The sequence below is a fragment of the Schistocerca piceifrons genome, chromosome 8 (assembly GCF_021461385.2).
Source record: "Schistocerca piceifrons isolate TAMUIC-IGC-003096 chromosome 8, iqSchPice1.1, whole genome shotgun sequence".
Taxonomy (NCBI): domain Eukaryota; kingdom Metazoa; phylum Arthropoda; class Insecta; order Orthoptera; family Acrididae; genus Schistocerca; species Schistocerca piceifrons.
Window position 1 is genome coordinate 170946096 of NC_060145.1, and position 19116 is coordinate 170965211.

General features: G+C 43.2%; 1 long non-coding RNA gene and 1 pseudogene across 1 annotated transcript in view; one reads left to right on the top strand and one right to left on the bottom strand.

Annotated features, from left to right (window-relative positions):
• The window catches only part of LOC124711976, a 611250-nt gene extending 606720 nt beyond the window's left edge, over window positions 1–4530 (bottom strand). The window contains exon 1 of the long non-coding RNA XR_007005552.1: window positions 4460–4530. This is a non-coding gene — a long non-coding RNA (uncharacterized LOC124711976). The remainder of the gene's footprint in view (window positions 1–4459) is intronic.
• Window positions 4531–11969: 7439 nt separating this feature from the next.
• LOC124712686 lies at window positions 11970–12086 on the top strand (annotated as a pseudogene).
• Window positions 12087–19116: the final 7030 nt, after the last annotated feature.

Genomic DNA, 19116 nt, shown 5'->3' on the forward strand with positions numbered 1-19116 from the left:
GTTCTAGGCGCTACAGTGTGGAACCGCGCGACCGCTACGGTCGCAGGTTCGAATCCTGCCTCGGGCATGGATGTGTGTGATGTCCTTAGGTTAGTTAGGTTTAAGTAGTTCTAAGTTCTAGGGGACTGATGACCATAGCAGTTAAGTCCCATAGTGCTCAGAGCCATTTTTTTTTCAAGCTGTAAACCGATGTAAACCATTGTAGAAATAAACAGGTCTATGTACTTATAAAAAAATAGGAGACCTTACTTTTCGGATTACCCTCGTATTTTTTATGATTAAAGTCTACCTTATGAGCATTTGTTGTGTTTATTAAACTTATGGGAAAACGCTACGAACTTAGGTATGAACCTAATATTTATGGTAGACAATTTAGTAAATGCAACATATGAGGATAAGTTCAAAGAATCACGTCTCCATAATAATGCTTCGACTACTATACTACCGAGCGAGATGGCGCAGTGGAAGGGAATGAATTGGTATTCAGGAGGACCGCGATTCGAATCCCCGTACTATCATAGAAATTTAGGATTTCCGTAGATTACCTAAACGGCTTACGGCAAATGCTCAGGAAGGACGGTCCTGTGCAAGAGGCGCAGTGGATTTCTGTCCCCAAGCCGCGATGATACTCCAACTCTGATAACGTTGTCGTCGAAGGGACGTTAAAACACTAATCCTCCTTCCATCTTTACGCTACAAATTATGATAACTTCAGTTTTTTAAACCTGTACAAATAAAAATTTATGTGGCTAGCAAAGTATTCCATTTGAGAAATGTACGTTTGCACCAAAAGCAAAATTTTACTATTACAGACCTTGTAGTTCTACTAGGCTACGTCAAATGCGGAGAGTAAAGAAGAAAAGTAAAGGGAGAAAAGCTTTCTAGAAGCAGCCATAAACAACAAATACCGTAAGCAGACACGATATTAGAGTAGTTACAGGGACGAAAGGACCCTAGCTAGTAATTAGATCCTGAGCGTCCTGTTCTTCACGTTTTAGACTTGTAAACAAAAATAACAACAATAAAACACCAAAAGAATGACAGGACTACACTTATTTCTGCATGTCATGTTACACCATGCCAGAAATCGACATTTAAGTGTAGTTAATGCCGGAAGAAAACTAACTTTTCGGGAGCAAATCTAACTCTTGGAGAGGAAAGCTGCCTGACTGAAGAGCGTCGCTAACATAAGTAATCTGTATGTGATAGTAACAGGTAAGATTCTGACTGTAAACAGTTTAATCTTCGTGTCGGATGTCGAACGCCTAACCATATTTCCTACAGCACCAAAGAATCTACCGATCCGCTTTCTGTGGTTCATATCATTTCCCAGCGGTAAAAAGTCAAGTATAAATATTCCAGAATCCAGAATTAGGCAGTTTTGCCAGTTAGTTACCATTGAAAACGACAGAACAAATATCTTATCTGTTAAAATAAGATAACATTTTCCTTTGTGCCCAACTCTTCAAGGAAGGTCAAGCCATTACGTGCTGTGACTGAAATGTATACTGAAACGTATACTTTCAATCAACTACTTTTCAAGTCTCAGCGCATTCGATACTGTACATCACAATTTCATGAACTACATATCGCTCACCAAGCTACAGATACTGTTCCAGAAGCGAGAAGACCGCGTTAAATTTTGTAATGATTGCAAATACAGTACGTCTTTCTTGCAAACATAGTGCTACATAGTATTATATTGATACACTAGCTTTGCCAAACAGCTTCCGAAACACAAGTGAATTACTTACTATGAAATTGATATAGCACTAGACGAAATGTTGAAAAATATTCACAGCATAAGGGTACTAGGGAAAAACTCTCCCGGGCACCTCAACGGAAAATAGTGTTTTGCGATCATGGATCAGTTTTCGATAGAGTCCATGTCCATATGCTTCTCTGATTTAATTTGAGACCTACAATCACCATCGTTGAACTCCATGACTGTTAGCTACGTCACATCTGCTAATAAGCCGTATCGAAAATATATCTGCGCGAAGGTCCACTTTTGATGCATAATCTTGAAATGATGTAAACTCTTTGACCACGCAGCAAAACATAATTTGTGGTGAAGCACGTACCTCATCCTACGAAGGAAAGAAAATACGGAGTATTCACACGCAGCAAACGCTAGCTGTGTTTGTATGCAAACAGCAATAAATCTGCTTTCTCAGCTACAATTTGTAATTACGTAAAACATTTTTCGCCTACCGTTAATTGACTTTACTTATTCAACACATTGCTATTCAGTTTCTCACTCTTTCTTAACTTACAAAAGTGGCAGTTACCGCTAAAATATTTCCTCACACATCTCAGCAACAGGTGAAGGCCTTCCAGTTAGGTCATATGCGGTTTCGTCTGTTACGTGAAAAAAGGACAGTATGCACTTTATGACAATACGTGATTGCATATTTTCATTACAAAACGCTCTTGGTGGCACTGCGTTTCGAATGTAATGTGCTCATCAAAAGTCTTTACATTTGCGGACGGAAACACTGAGAGATACTAAGTGCAATTATTCAAGAGAGAAAAAGCGACTTACTTATTCAGATAATACGTTTCAGTTTAAGTGATTGTAGAATGTTAAGTATCATAGGCAAACATATATCCACACAATGATTACGTCATGAATAGTGTACTCGCTCACAAGGGCAATTAATGAATTAATACTTAAAATAGTGGTTCCGATATCCGTGGCTAACATGCTTCGTGTAGTAACACTTACCAGCACAGCTCTTAGAGACAGCCTTTCCAACAATGAAGATATACTTCTGAGTTCCATTACTCACACAGTCGAAATCAAGAGGAGAGAGAAAGTCCAGTAACTCAGGATTATCGGTATTCACCTTTTACCAATTAGTTACCGTGGAATATCTTAGAACATGGCCAATTAGTTAAAAAAAAAGTGTTAGTTTTCAGATAAAGATCCAACAACATATTTTTGCACGAGAGGTTTATTTGCACAGGATCTCCTTAGCTTGTTTAACATCACATGGCAATGATTACGTGCGTTACTGGATAAACATAGGACACATCGCCGACAACTTTGTCGTGGCATCCTAGAAACTAGAGGGACTCGTGAAATTTTGTGATGCCGAAAACTAAGTCACTCCTCACAAATGATTAAATAGTTTTGTGAACAGACAAAATTGATACACCAGCACTGAAAAATATTATCCAATAAAATATGGTTTATTTATAAAGTAAATGTGTATGAGACCTGAAATATTCTGATAACTATTTGCATCAGAAGGGACATCAGATCGACGGCTATTTCCATTCACGGAGTCACACAACTTTAATTAAACTCACTTAAGAATTATTCAAGAACTGTCTCTCGTAAAACTGTGTTTCTAGGTCAACCCCTTTTTCGACCAAGTTCCTGCTAATAAAATGAAAAATAAATACAGCGAGAACGTTTAACGTGAAACTGTGGATACCGAAGTATATTTAGTGTTAAATATTTTGTGTTAAACAATGGATGCAAGGAATTTTTTTAAAATCTATATTTTAGATCTCGTCAATCTTTATTACACTAGCATAATTAGATTTCCTTCCAAAATTTACTTGTGTAGATACACACAGTATATTGGAAGTTCTTTGAGAAAAACCATTAGCATGTTTTGTAGTCGCTTTTCAGTATCAAATTTTCCACGAATGGTCCATCGTTATATTCATTTCGCCATTCGAATGCGCGTCTAACTGCACATACGTTTCGCGGTGTTCTGCGTTTCTGTGTGAGGAAAGAAACTGCAATGTTAATTTCGTCCACAAAAATGTAATTTTTTGATATCTGAACGATCTCCGAAAATTTTCGTGTGTCAGAGGCCATGCTGTACACGCTACATTATCGGCGATAGTAATAAATGCATCTAGTGAAACTGTAGAATCTTTGCCCAATTCTCCAACATTGCGCCTAAAAGAATATATTTAAAAATAAGACGTGCAACGATTTTTACACAAAATTCACTAATTTCGACACACAATTCAATTAATTCGACACATCCATCATGGAATTCGAAAGCAGAACGAAATGGGATTACCCAAAAACAAGTGGTAAAGTAGCAAGCATTGTTTATTTTCCTCAGTCTGACGAAAAGAAGACAGCTAATAGACGTGGGTGGCGCTGCGATTGCAGAAAGCAAAGGGTGAAATCTTTTCGTGAAAAGTGGTTTTTCTCTCATGTTTAAAGAAGAACAAAGTCTATGAAATGACATAGCATTTAGTCGGGTTTGCAGCTTAATTTCGCTTTATCCGATTTTTCGTATTCGGTGTGATTCACTGTCTGGATCATCATCGCATATGCGCAATGACTACATTTACGGACAACGGGCACTGTTCAGTTTGGTATTTTGGAGTTGATCTTTCGAGCGTTTCTGCTCATTTTCCGTCGGCATCGGCAGCGCGCGCGCGAGCGGGCGAGCGGCGAGGCTGCGCTCTACGCGGCGGTACTCACTGCGTCGCCTGCGTCTGCCTGGAGCGTCGGTCGCCGCTCTACTGCCGCCACCGCCGCTGGAGTCTGGCGGCCAGCGAGTTCCCGCCTCCTCCGCCAGCGATATCGACTTCGGCGCTCGACGACCGAGTCGACCTCGCGACCTATCGCTATCGCACGCGCCGCGCCGCGCCGAGCGCCGGGTGCCCAAATTGGGCTCAGATTGTCGGCTCTCCGAGAGTGGCTCCGGACGAGCGCTGTTTCTGGACCGCAGGGCAGGAAAAAAGGAAGAAAAAAGGGAAATCTCCTCAACCACACGGCCGTAAGTCTTCGGCGCAGGTCGAAGCGGGGCAGCTCTGTTTCCGTTTAGACGCGTGACCGGCATTTTACGAGCTACGCCGCTGGCACTGCTGTCCGGCCGCGGATTCCTGTCACGTCGCTGACGGGATGGCCACTTAGGCACTGCGGCGGTCGGACACAGCTATTAGCGGCGCTATCGCTCGCCTTACTGACACAGTTCTAGCTGTGTTGGCCCTGCGAACTGTATCTGCGTGTGTGACACGACGAGCGCAACGCAGAAAACAAGGCGGTGAAATTTTGCAACTTCACTTGATAATGTCTCCAATCAAAGCAAGGGCCAGCGAATTCTGCTTAAAGGCCGCCTTAGATGTTCGCTGCTTCTCCCACAGCAAATTTCGTCGCTTCTTAGTGGAAGTGGCTATGAACAAAGTTTAATGGGTATAAATGCAGATATTTTTGTATGTCGTACCTTAATATGTAAACAAATCAGTTTTTCCTTCGGTAGCCTTCCCACGAACACATAACAAACTTTAAGACCTGATGTTTTCTGTGTAGCCATACCTGGACCGTGAAGCGAACGATTCCAGGCGGTATACACAATCCTTTTGACTCCACCCGTTCACACTTCAACATATGCCCTGCCGCCTAGGAGAAAATAAGTATTATTGGCTTGCTTGTGTCATTCGCACATGGAAGTACTATCCAACGTAAAAACATACGACTTGTGAGAGCTGTAATTATTAGTCACCAAATAACAAAAATACTGATGTAATGCCGCGCGGGATTAGCCGAGCGGTCTGGGGCGCTGGAGTCATGGACTGTGCGGCTGGTCCCGGCGGAGGTTCGAGTCCTCCCTCGGGCATGGGTGTGTGTGTTTGTCCTTCGGATAATTTAGGTTAAGTAGTGTGTAAGCTTAGGGACCGATGACCTTAGAAGTTAAGTCCCATAAGATTTCACACACATTTGAACATACTGATGTAATGTTGTTCAGCACATCATCCTCACCACCAGCAGAAATGTCAGCACTAATACCAGATTTCATTTTATGTATGCTAATAATAACGCCAATATATCACAGCTATGTTCAATATTATTGATCTGCTAATCCGAAATTTTGGGAATACGTTTGTCTAGGTAACAAATGGTCAAATGGCTCTGAGCACTATAGGACTTAACATCTGAGGTCATCTGTCTCCTAGAACTTAGAACTACTTAAACCTAACTAGCCTAAGGACCTCACACACATCCATACCCGAGGCAGGATTCGAACCTGCGACCGTAGCAGCAGCGCGTTCCCGGATTGAAGCGCCTAGAACCGCTCGTCCACAACGGCCGGCGTGTCTAGGTAACATATTTAATCAAGAACACAGGTTAATGTATGCGCGAGATAAGCCATTGCAAATGTGAAATGCTGGTACATTAATAACCGATTAACCGCCAGAATGTTGAATGCAACCATGAAAACGTGCACGCATTCTGTTGCACAGTTACGGGATGCCAGTTTGTGGGTTGGAATTCCATGCATGTTCCACTTGGTCGGTCAATATAGGTATGCTTAATGCTGGTTGTGGATGTCGAGGGAGTTGTCGTCCGATGATGTCCGATATGTGCTTTGTTGGAGACAGGTCTGGCGATCGAGAAGGCCAAGGTAACATGTCGATGCTCTGGACAGCATGTTGGGTTACAACAGCGTTTGTGGGAGAGCGGTTCGCTGTTGGAGAACACCCCACGGAATGCTTTTCATGAATGGCAGCACAACAGGTCGAATCACCAGTCCGACGTCCTAACTAGCATTCAGGGTGCTTGAATAACTCCAGGTGTAGGTCCAGTGTGTCTAGCCAGCAGACAGGTTGGATGCAGGCCCTCAAAGATTGACCTCCTTGTAACCAACACACGGCCGCCACTGGCACCGAGGCAGAATCAGCTTTCATCATAAAACACAAATAGCTCTCCAGTGGGCTGTCTCAGAGCTGCTATTGAAGTAACCGATTTGTTACAGTTCGTTGTATCACTGTGGTGCCAACTGCTGCTCAAAATGCTGCTGCAGATGCAGTACGATGCGCCAGAGCCATACAACGAACGTGATGGTTTTCCCTCTCCGTAGTGCCACGTGGCGGTCCGAAGCCCGGTCTTCTTGCGACCGTACATTCTGGATACCACCACTGCCAGCACTGACGTACAGTGGCTTCATTCCTGTCAAGTATTTCTGCAGTGTCACAGACGGAACATCCACCTTCTCGTAACCCTATTATACTACCTCGTTTTGACTAACATCAACTCACCACGTCCAGTCTCAAAGGTAATTAACGGTCACGACCCCCACCCCCACTAGCGCCACTCTTATGACAATGACGCGGAATTTTAATAGACATAATCTTTCAGATGTAAAAGCACGCCTACCAACTTTGGTTCAAATGGCTCTGAGCACTATGGGACTCAACTGCTGTGGTCACCAGTCCCCTAGAACTTAGAACTACTTAAACCTAACTAACCTAAGGACATCACACACATCCATGCCCGAGGCAGGATTCGAACCTGCGACCGTAGCAGTCGGCCGGCTCCTACCAACTTTCATCTACGTCGCTCAACTCTTGGTGTCGCAATTTTCCTTCCGTCAGTGGATTAACTGCTCTGTTGAAATTAAAGCTTAACTAAATTTGTGGGGTAATTTATTACCCCACATACCAATCTTTTGTTTACAATTCCGTTCCTATTGCAAAGTTGCCACTCCGCTTCTATGTAATCTTGGTACCGACTATACTCTTGCATCGTACAAGCACATGCTAAGCAACGGCCATTATTTCCGTTGGTAAGTACCAGCTGGCGTCGAAATTTCCCAAACGAAGTTTTAAAAGTTCCTTTTCGTATTTGTCATCACAAATTGTTGTGCATTGTTTTAGACAGAATGGAGCGACGTTTGAAAGATGATGAAATTTAGAGTTTTCGTTAGCAAGTGGAGACACTGGCTCATTTAGTACACTTGATTATTTTCAAGATGCAGCCAATTATAGTGACAGTGAAACAGAAAAATCTGGCCATGAAACTGTCAGAGAAATAGAGGACGATGAAGAGTCAGAAGAAGAGAATGTTGGCGAGGAAAACCAAGTAATGGTAAGGCAGTATGGCTATTTTGGTGGAAAAAATTATACAAATAAGAGTAGCAAGACCGTGCAACGATACTTTGTAAAGTATGACATTGATGGAAGCTAATATCGAAGAGAGGTAAGCGAATTTCAGAAATTTTGCTAAGGGCTATCGGACTTCAATGTAACAAGTTGTTGTAAAAACATCGAAAATGATAACGGATTCGACGAATCAGCAGTGCAAGACTAAGCAGGCCCGAGTCAGCAAAAAAAGTGAGTCACTATGCCGCATATGTCCACGCCTTAAATACACAAAAATACCAAAACATGTTCTAAATATCAAAAATACGCGTGTAAAATGCATTCCATTGACAAAAAGGTGTACGTTGACTGTGATGAATGAAAATGAGTGCTTAGTTGATTTGTTAACGCATCTACTATCATTTTTATCAGTCATTGTTTACTTTTTTCGTCATGGTTTAGTTAATTGATCGTTATTTGATCTCAAAACACATTTCTGTACATTGCTGAAGTAAATTTCCTTTTTTTAAGTTAATTCCAAAAACTGTGTTAAAGCCGACCGGAGTGGCCGAGCGGTTCTAGGCGCTACAGTCTGGAACCTCGCGACCGCTACGGTCGCAGGTTCGAATCCTGCCTCGGGCATTGATGTGTGTGCTGTCCTTAGGTTAGTTAGGTTTAAGTAGTTCTAAGTTCTAGGGGACTGATGACCACAGCAGTTAAGTCCTATAGTGCTCAGAACCATTTGAACTGTGTTAAAGACACCAATGTTAGTGTAAGAGACTTATTGTTTGTAGGATTATGTTTTCTTTTTTAATAAAGACTCATTCTTCAAACATGGAAATCTTTCTGTTATTCGTTGACGATAGTTTAGAAAACAAAGAACTAGATACGTATGGTTTCTGGGAGTAGAAAGCTAACACATGAAATTACTAATGTCAGCATAAATAGCGAGTGTAGTTCAAGGTCAATGAAAGTGCTGAGCATGTTGCCAGAGATCTCCCAGTCGTGCACAGAAAGCTGGGCGTTGCAACGCGTGAGGTCAAATGAGACTGGCTCCGTTACACGAGGCAGTTGAAAGAACACGAAAAGACAGTGAGTGTCTATGAGTCAACAGCTACAGTGGTGGTGTTTTTCATTACATGACCTGGAGACAACATCTGTATATCTTCAACGGGAAAGAAACAACCGGAAAGTGAAACAAAGACGACGGGTGACCAGTGTAGCACAGGAGTTTGGTAATGCTCGAAGCATTGTTACTTTCACCCTTAACGTTTGCGCACTAGTGTATTAAATCAGTGAATTTTAGGTTATTACTGAATCAAATTATTTGTATTGACAGAAACCTTTCTCCTCTATTAATTTATTAATTTATAAATAATTCATTAACGTAATAGTAATGGTCACTTGGGATTGACAGATCAACGGCATTGAAGTTCTCACACCTGTCGTTCCTTATAAACTGACATAGAACAAAAAAAATGTTTATGAACGTCAGTACTAACAGGAAACCACCACAGCTGTATTGATACAAATCTACTATGTCACCACCGGTTTGGTTCAAAAGAAAGTCATCAAATTACACTTCCAACAGTCTTCATAACAAATCCCCACAGAACTATGCCTATATAGTGACTTACGGGGAAGACGACGATGATCGTCGACTCTGTAACCAATAGTCATGATTAATTTCAATAAAATGACAAACAAATTAGAAAACTAATTTTGGTCCTTTATTGTGACCCTTATAATTGTGTTTTGTATTATTTTAAGCAAAAAACTTGCACCCTGAGGACACTAAACGACATCGACGGAAAGCCTTCGTGGAGTGCGAGGGCGGCTGGTGGGAGCTCTCAACGTCACAATTCTCAACCTAGAGCAAAATTTCGAAGACTGCTTTGAAAACTGATGATATTGTCTACCGTAGTACGTAGGTATACAAAAACACGGTTCTCAGCAAAAACGTGCACCAGAAATCCCGCCAACTTGAAAACGTTGTTCTGGAAAAAAAAAGTTTTAAGTTTCAACTTGCGTTTTTTAATATTTAAATTGAACAAACCGTTAATTGACAATGCCAGTACCGTAGAGCTGGTCTTTTTCTAACGCTGATGTCGAAAGTCTCTCATTTTGACCAAATTGTATCAACTAAATGGCTTCTGCTTGCCAATCGAATCGTTTTTGGCCCGGTTGGGATTGCTTTTCGAACCTTTTCTATCAGTATACATCCATTTTTTTGACATTTTCAAGCACTCGCCTTTTACTTCGTATAAAAAAAAGCGAAATGATAAGTTATTAGTCAACCACAATATTATTGTTCCTTAAAGTGAGAACGCTTCGGTCGGCTTTTCTTGAGTTTTTGTTGTCATATTTCATAAGGACACGCTGAACTACATGGTGGTATGTGACAACTGTCCTGAAATTATTCACAATTCGATACGTTTACGTTGGTCGCCACTGTTCTTGTTTACTGTGACGTAACCGAATGTTCCCAATAACGACCATGGGAGGCCAAGTGCAATAATATCGTGGTCGGGTAGTAAGCAGACGCGAGACAAGCATGCTACGATGAGAAATCTTGTTGAGAACAGTATTTTAGTTGATACTACCCGCAACTAACAGGACCCCTATTCCGTCGGTAACTATTACAGTATTACGTCAGTTGCATTCGAGCACTCGGATGCACCGTGCAGTAAATAGCGGTTTTAACAAGTTTTAACATTTATGAGGCACCTTATATAAATGAATCTAAAACTCTAAGGAACATTTTAAGCCAATAAAAAAAAATTACGCTCAAAAAAATTTGTACCCCTTAAAAAGTATAGTTAACTCAATAACGTTAAAGGAAAACACTGTAACGTGACTCTCAGACGAACCTTCGTCGACCGCCTGGCAGAAATACGGCGGGCAGTGGGAGCAGGCAACTTGGCACACTGTCTTTGCCCTTATCCGCACCAGGAAGCAAGACTGTCCGCAAATACGACGACTCCACAGTGATTCGGCAGTCCCTCGCTATTGTGTTAGGCGTTCGATGCACGTCATTGCCAGCACAGCGAACGACCTTGCCTCTGTTTACGTTTTTCAATTCGCATCGCTCGCTTGACTGTTTTGCGCACGCTTACGGCGACTTTCACTCCGCTGTTGGTGGCCACAGGAACCGCCTATTGGCTTCAGCGATCTCAGCGTTCCCGCCAGTGCGAGTGGCCATAAATCGTGTTCTGCCAAAGCAAAGTAGGATACAGAAAGTTCCGCTTGCTTGATCGTAAAACGAAACTAGCTTTCATGCAAGAGAACCTTCAGTTCAATGTTTGAGAAGCAACTGAGACAAGATTCAATTTGCCGGATTTCTGTTAACTGACTTTTTCCTTGTTACTGGTGGCAGTTTCTATTTCAACAACAAATCAAATAAATTACCACTGCTGCAAATAGAGAATGCTCTTGTAGATTACAGTTTAAATTTCTCATTGTTTTTCCACCTTGAGACTTCACGTTATTTATACAACAGCAATCCAGTTGACCTGGTCAGTCGATCAAGTAAGATTTTTTATGTATTCAGTCTTAAACACTACTTCGCTAGCTATTGAAATACAGGCTAAAATACCACCTTCAGTGCACCATGCAACAGCCATCATTATTTTCCTCAAGAAAGAGAGTTTATTCGACAAGTCTGTGTTTGCACAAGTCTGCAATTCCACAGCTGTAGAAATTGAGTCACATGTTTGCTCAGTGAGTCGTATCGACATCTACTAATTACTGACGTTGCCAAATTCACACTGCCATCAGGAAAGCGTAGAATAATGTGACAAAATTACACCTCAAAGACCAGTTTCAACGTAGGAAGTTTCTAACTTCCGCTATGTGGTTCGTTGCCTACATGCGTCAGACAAAAGTTCAATGTCTAGGCACAATAATGAGCCTCATTGATAAATTTTTTGTCGGAATGCATCAACGGGCAGAAGTGACAGTTCGCACCTATTGTATTCCCTCTACGGACTCATCATAACCAAATTTACTGTCTATTATCTTAGACTATGAGAATTTTTCATTACTCTATTGAATACCAAATCTGAGAGATCGTTAGGTTCTCAAAATGTGGTAGCACAGTACCAATTACCTCATTCCGCTAATTCATGGGGGCCAACAGCCTTGCCGCAGTGGTAACACCGCTTCCCGTCAGATCACCAAAGTTAAGCGCTGTTGGGCTGGGCTAGTAGTTGGATGGGTGACCATCCGGTTACCGAGCGCTGTTGACAAGTGGGGTGCACTCAGTCCTTGTGAAGCAAATTGAGGAGCTACTTCATTGAGAAGTAGCGGCTCTGGTCTCGGAAACTGACATACGGCCGGGAGAGTGGTGTGCTAACCATATGCCCCTCCATATCCGCATCCAGTGACGCCTATTGGCTGAGGATGACACGGCGGCCGGTCGGTACCGTTGGGCCTCCATGGCCTGCTCGCGAGCAGTTTAGTTTTTTTTGGTTTAGCTAATCCATGGGAAAACACGAAGTCCATGCGTCTGGGTTTCTCCCATTTTCAAAAGATCTTCAGTCGTGTGGTCCATCAGCTACTCCGATTCGCCCTCCAGGTCATAGTGTTTCAGAGATATTTGTTGACTGCGAGAAGGCGTTCTACAAACCCACCAACTGTCAAGCGAAATTTCCAACGCAATCATCGATGAACCTCGTTGTGACTGAGTGCTTCAATATGCACTTAAGTGTGATGCTGAACTTTATAGGCACTGTCACACAATAATAGTCCCTCGGATTCTGCTGCACACTAGAGACCTAGAGCTTCCTGATACGACTGGAGAAAGCAGGCACAATCAAAACGAAAATTATCATAGTCTGCTCCAGCAAAATAGTCTGCATTTAATTATTCACAACATAAATACTGATTTTAATTGACGTACTTGGAGACTATATAGACATGTTCCCATTATATTACGTGCCATTATACTAGAGAAAGCAGAAAGTGTACGTTACCTGGCGTTCCGTATACAGGTCAGTGCTGGTGGAAGAAAAGGCGCACGAGCAAGAGAGGATGACGCATATATGATACAGTCTTAGGACTGGCGGCCAAGTTTCACCTCAGTTAAAAAGTCTTGTAGAGTGTTAGGCAGAGGCAAAGATCACTAAGCATCCTTTCATGTCATGCAAATGCATCGTCGATACACATATGTGACAAAAGTCATGGGATTCTTCCTAATATCTTGTCGGACCTCCTGCCTGGCGTAGTGCAGTCACTCGCCATAGCGTGAACTCTATTCATTCGAAGCCCCCTGCAGGAATCTTGAGCTACGCTGCCTCATTAGCCTTCCATATTAGCGAAAGTGTTGCCGGTGCAGGATTTTGTGCACAAACTAACCTCTCGATTATGTCCCATATATGTTCGATGGGATTCATGTCGGCCGATCTGGATGGCCAAATAATTCGCTCGAATTATGCAGAATGTTTTCCAAACCAATCCCGAAATATTATCGTCTGGTGACATGGTGTATTTTCATGAAGTTTATGGATGGCTGAAAATAAAGTAGCCGAATATTACCATTTCCAGTCAATGGCCAGATGACCCAATCCATTCCATGTAAACAGACCCCACACCGCTTTGGAGTATCCACCAGCTTGCCACACTTGAACGCTACCATCAACATTTACCAACTAAAATTGGTACTCAGATGAACAGGCCTAGGTTCTCCAGTCTTCTAGGGTCCATTCGATATGGTCACAAGCTCAGAAGAGGCGGTGCAGGCGACGTCGTGCTGTTAGCACATGAACTCGCGTCGATCGCCTCCTGCCATAGCCTACTAAAGCAACCTGGCGCTGCTCTGTCCTAACGGGTACGTTCGTCAAACGTCCTACATTGATTTCTGATGTTATTTCACGCAGTGTTGGCTGTTTGTTAGCACTAACCAGACTACGCAAACGCCTCTGCTCTCGGTCGTTAAGTGAAGTACGTCGGCAACTCCGTTGACACTGCTAAGTGCCTGAGACCTTGTGCTCTCTGCACAGTCTTGACACTGTGGAATATTGACTTCTCTATTTCTCAAATGGAATGTCCCATGCGTCTAGCTCCAACCACCATCCCGCGTTCAGAGTCCGTCATCTCCCATCGTGAGCCCAAAATCACATCAGAAAACTTTTCACATTAATCACCTGCGTACAAATGGCTGCTACGCCAAGGCACTGCTCTTTTATACCCTTTGTACGCAATACTACTGACATCCGTATATCAGCATACTCCTGTTTCATGATTTTTGTCAGGTCAGTGTATATAAACTGTGCTACGTAGTGCACTCTTTCATGTTACATCACCAATCAGCGTTAATGTTAAGAACGTATGCATACCACATAGCGCCGCTAATGGCAATTGCTGATGTAACTTGAAAGAGTGCACTGCTTCACACAGTTTGTACGTATATTGACGACGGCCGGCCGGAGTGGCCGTGCGGCTCTAGGCGCTGCAGTCTGGAACCGAGCGACCGCTACGGTCGCAGGTTCGAATCCTGCCTCGGGCATGGATGTGTGTGATGTCCTTAGGTTAGGTAGGTTTAATTAGTTCTAAGTTCTAGGCGACTGATGACCTCAGAAGTTAAGTCGCATAGTGCTCAGAGCCATTTGAACCATTTTATGTTGACGACGTAATCTATATTTGAAATATGTGGTAAGGTCTTATGTTGAAACTTCCTGGCAGATTAAAACTGTGTGCCAGACCGAGACTCGAACTCGGGACCTTTGCCTTTCGCGGGCAAGTGCTCTACCATCTGAGCTACCGAAGCACGACTCACGGCCGGTACTCACAGCTTTACTTCTGCCAGTATCTCGTCTCCTACCTTCCAAACTTTACAGAAGCTCTCCTGCGAAACTTGCAGAACTAGCACTCCTGAAAGAAAGGATATTGCGGAGACATGGCTTAGCCACAGCCTGGGGGATGTTTCCAGAATGAAATTTTCACTCTGCAGCGGAGTGTGCGCTGATATGAAACTTCCTGGCAGATTAAAACTGTGTGCCCGACCGAGACTCTCCGCAATATCCTTTCTTTCAGGAGTGCTAGTTCTGCAAGTTTCGCAGGAGAGCTTCTGTAAAGTTTGGAAGGTAGGAGACGAGATACTGGCAGAAGTAAAGCTGTGAGTACCGACCGTGAGTCGTGCTTCGGTAGTTCAGATGGTAGAGCACTTGCCCGCGAAAGGTAAAGGTCCCGAGTTCGAGTCTCGGTCGGGCACACAGTTTTAATCTGCCAGGAAGTTTCATATCAGCGCACACTCCGCTGCCGAGTGAAAATTTCATTCTGGAAGGTCTTATGTTACCGAACTGCTAAGGTCATCGGTACTTAAGCCTACACACTACTTACTCTAATTTACAGTAAACGCTATGGACAACACACACACACCCATGCCCGAGGGAGTACTCGAACCTCCGACGCGGGGAGCCGCACGGACCGTGACAAGGCGCCTCAGACCGTGCGACTACCCTGCGCGGCGTAATTTATATTACGATGTGAGAATAGTAAAAAATTCGTAGTTTCATTATTTGACAGCAGTTATCTTATAGCCACCTAATATAATGCGATAAATTCTTTTAAAAACCTTATGATGTTCAGTCGACCGAAACTAGTTGTTTAAATAAAGAATTTTATCAGCAACTCGAAGCGGTAATCATGACATTTTTCAAATATCTACGAGCTGTGCACACCAACTCTAGAAAATATTTATTTATTACTCCAGCTAGTTCAGTCCGGAACCGCGCTGCTGCTACGGTCGCAAGTTCGAATCCTGCTTCGGGCCTGGATGTGTGAGATGTCCTTAGGTTAGTTAGATGTAAGTAGTTCTAGGTTTAGGAGTCTGATGACCTCAGATGTTAAGTCCCATAGTGCTTCGAGCCATTTTGAACTCCAGCTAGACACATTGCCTATATTTACGTAGCAGGTAGAGTTTATATGATTTCTTAAGAACATTTTACATGATGTAATTGATAACGAAGATGTACTTCTGCATAGTAATTACTATAATGATTACTATTAGGTCTACAACTTTGCTTCCGCCGTTTTGCAATAGACGGCGGCAGCAGCGGAAAGTGGGGTTCAGGTGGTTGGTCATAGGTGTAATAGAATAAGCTTAGGTATCTGTAAACAAAATGCCATAAAAATATTGGTCGATTTGTGATTGCATCATAAGGTTATTCTTGTCAACTTACGAACCCACTACTCGCCATTTGAGGGAAGTTTTAATTTTCTGCTTTAACGTGAAGAAATCTGCCGCTGTGGCTCTTAAAATACTGTGTAAGACCAATGGTGAGAGAACTATTAGTGGAATAACGTGCAGAGAAAGTTTTCAACGCCTTAAGAACGGTGACTTTGATGTCGAAGACCGGCATTGTGGTGGAAGACAGAACGTTTTCGTAGCTTTTGAAACAGAAGAGGACAGTCACAGGACATCATTATCGAAAGCAATTGATGCGTTCGAGCCCAGTACTGAAACACAAACGGCCACAATACAGCGATAGACACGTAAAGGTAATTTTGCAGCAGGTCAGTGCTCGACCCCATGCCGCAAAACTCTTCAAGATATACATGTAAACATTGAAATGATAAGTTCTACCCCGCCCGCCGTATTCTCCATATGTTGCTCTCTCTGACTACCACCTTTTTCGACCAGTGGCGTACAGTCTGGCTGAGCAGCACTTCCGATCATATGAACAAGTGCAAAATTGAATCGCTTCACGGATGCCCACAAAAGACGCCCAGTTCTTCCGCCACTGGATTCGTATGCTATCCGAAAGATGGGAGAATGTACTAGCCAGTGATGGGCAATACTATGAATCATAATTTTTTTGTAAGCTTTACACAATAAAGCCCCGAACTTCGAGAAAAAAACGTCGGAAGCAAAGTTGTAGACCTAGTAATAACGATAAAATGATTAGTTCATGTTAAAATGTTATGTGTTCGTTTCAGTATTAATTGAGAGAATATGCTGTATCGTAACGATCACCCGTTAGGTCAGGAGGCCAGTCGGCATCTAGGTTGGACAGGTGAGGTGGTCACATGACAAGTGTTGAATGCGGAGCTCCGAGGGTGCTGAGCGTTTCAGTCTGAGCCGTCTGTGAGAAAGCGGTGTATGTGATAACATTTTATTAATGTGATTGCTACAACGAATATTGTCTTCTCTGGGGCACAGGAAAGAGGCCGTGCTGCTTGCCCAGTTGTAGGCGAGGAACATACTGTAGCTTACAGCAATCAGCGAGGCTGATAACATTTTACTAACGTGATTGCTACAGTGAATATTGCCTTCTCAGATGTACAGAAAGGAGACCTGACTGCTTGCTCAGGTGTAGGCGAGGAACATGCTGGAGCTTCTGCAGCTTACAGCAGTCAGCGAGGTGCTGCGAGGCCAGCGAGGCGGACCACGGACCCGCCTCTGTGGATACGACGGGCCTCATCACTCTCCAAGAGGGATGGGTGCTTACATCTGTACCCACAGCATCTCGTGGAGGGAGGTTGTTGTAAAGGCAGAAGCCCAGGGCTCCCTCAGCACAAGCGGCATACAGCCAGGAAGGCGGTGCACGTGCAGCCCAGGAGGTGACGCTCAGGTGCCTATCCAGCGCGTTGAAGATGGCAGACTGCAGCAGTCGGTTTGCCCTTCGCCACACGGAGATCCAATAGATCTTAATAGAAAAAAAAGGTCCGTAGTAGGCTGTAATGCGATGTTTATTTAATCGTGCGATTGGCTAAATTCGACTAAGCGTCATTGTCAAGCAAATTTGTAATATCTGTACTTCATATCATTTTCGCATCAGCTTTAATTACAAGTAAAAGGTAGCTATATTACTAATTAAGAGTGGTTTGAAAATGACATGAAATACAGATATTACAAATGTGCTTGGTAGTGACGCTTAATCGAAATTAGCCAATCACACTATTAAATAAACATCGCATTGCGGCCTACTACGGGCCATGTTGACGTTTATTAAGCATCCGGAGGCTGTGGATCTCCACAAATACAAAATTTTAATTTCCAAAGGTCTGTGTCTTCTATCAGTCACCGCTGTGACGCATAAGTAGCAGCAACGTGGAGCGATGAAGTCCAACCACAGCCGGCAGGCTGCAGTGTCGTAGCTGAAATCTTCAAACAGGCAGCAAGCAGCACATCGCGATTCGCCAATAACCAGCGGGAACGTCATTCCGTTGGGATCGGCGACGAAGACGGAATGACTACACACTGAGGACGAGGCGTCTGAATCATCATCATCAGTGTTATGCCAAAAGGCAGGTTTTCACATGGTAGTTCTCCAGGCTGTCTGGTCTTCTGTCATTCTCTTCAGGTGTGCATAATTTCCTCTTCCCTTTATGTCGTCTATCATTTTGTATCTCCTTCTTCCTCTCAGTCTTCTCCCACAAACGAGTCCTTCTAAAGCGTCTGCTACTAAGCACCCCCTTCTCAATGAATGTCCCAATCAGTTTTTTCCTTTCTCTTACAACCTTCAGAAGACAGCTTCTCTCACGAACCCTTTCCAATATTCTTTCATTACTCACTCTTTCTATCCAGCTTATTCTCCCCATTCTCCTCCAAATCTCAAATGCTTCTAACCTTTCTTCATCCTCTCGTCTCATCCTCTATGTTCCTGCCCCATATAGTGCCACACTCCAGACAAAACATTTGCCAAGCCTTTTCCTTACTCCTTTATCTAATTTGCCACGTAAGGGTCTCCTCTTTCTGTTGAATGCCTCCTTCGCTATGGCAGTTCGAGTTTTCACCTCCTGCTGACATCTCAAGTCTTATTGTGCTTCCAAGATATTTAAATGCACTTACTTAACTAATGCTAGATTGTCCTATTTTAATATTGGACAGTCTGCATCTTGTACTGATGACCATACTCTTTGTTTTTGATGTGTTTATTTGCATCCCAATTCCACAAATGCTTCATTCAGATCTTTATGTTATTCACTGTACGCTCATTTTCTGCCACTAATACCATGTCATCAGCAAATCTTATACATTCTATACTCTTTCCACCAATATATATTCCTCTCTTCCCATCTAAGCCTCTGTCTGAAACAGATGCTTTTGAAGGTAGACAGCTTGTCATCATGGCAGGGTAGCCACTCATTTATCCTCGTTTAACCAGGGGTGCCAGCGGTCCTGTCCGCACTGCGGTGTCTCAGTTACGGACGGTTTTCCCTGCCTCTGCATTTCTGTTCAGTACTAGAACACCTTGGAGCAGCGGAGCTCGGATATTGCATGTTATTAGTCCATACTGTGGAGTTTGCAGAACGGCTTTCTGGATGTTGTGATAT